Source organism: Octodon degus, unplaced genomic scaffold (assembly GCF_000260255.1).
Source record: "Octodon degus isolate 3935 unplaced genomic scaffold, OctDeg1.0 scaffold00149, whole genome shotgun sequence".
Lineage (NCBI taxonomy): Eukaryota > Metazoa > Chordata > Mammalia > Rodentia > Octodontidae > Octodon > Octodon degus.
The window spans coordinates 6121650-6121891 of NW_004524725.1; positions in this window are offsets into that span (position 1 = coordinate 6121650).

Genomic DNA, 242 nt, shown 5'->3' on the forward strand with positions numbered 1-242 from the left:
GAGACCAGTTTTTCTTCCCTGTATCAGTGAGACAGACACAAACCAAGAACCTCCTATGCATAGAAGACATGAAGAAGTACAAACCTGGCATGGGAAGACCTTGATACTAGTGATAAATCTGCCTACTACAAAAACTTAAAAGGATCAACAGAGAAAAAAAAATTGAAGTAAAACATGACAAAACGCAGAAGCCAAAAGAAACACCAGCCCACCAAAAACGAGTCCAGGAGACATGGGATAGA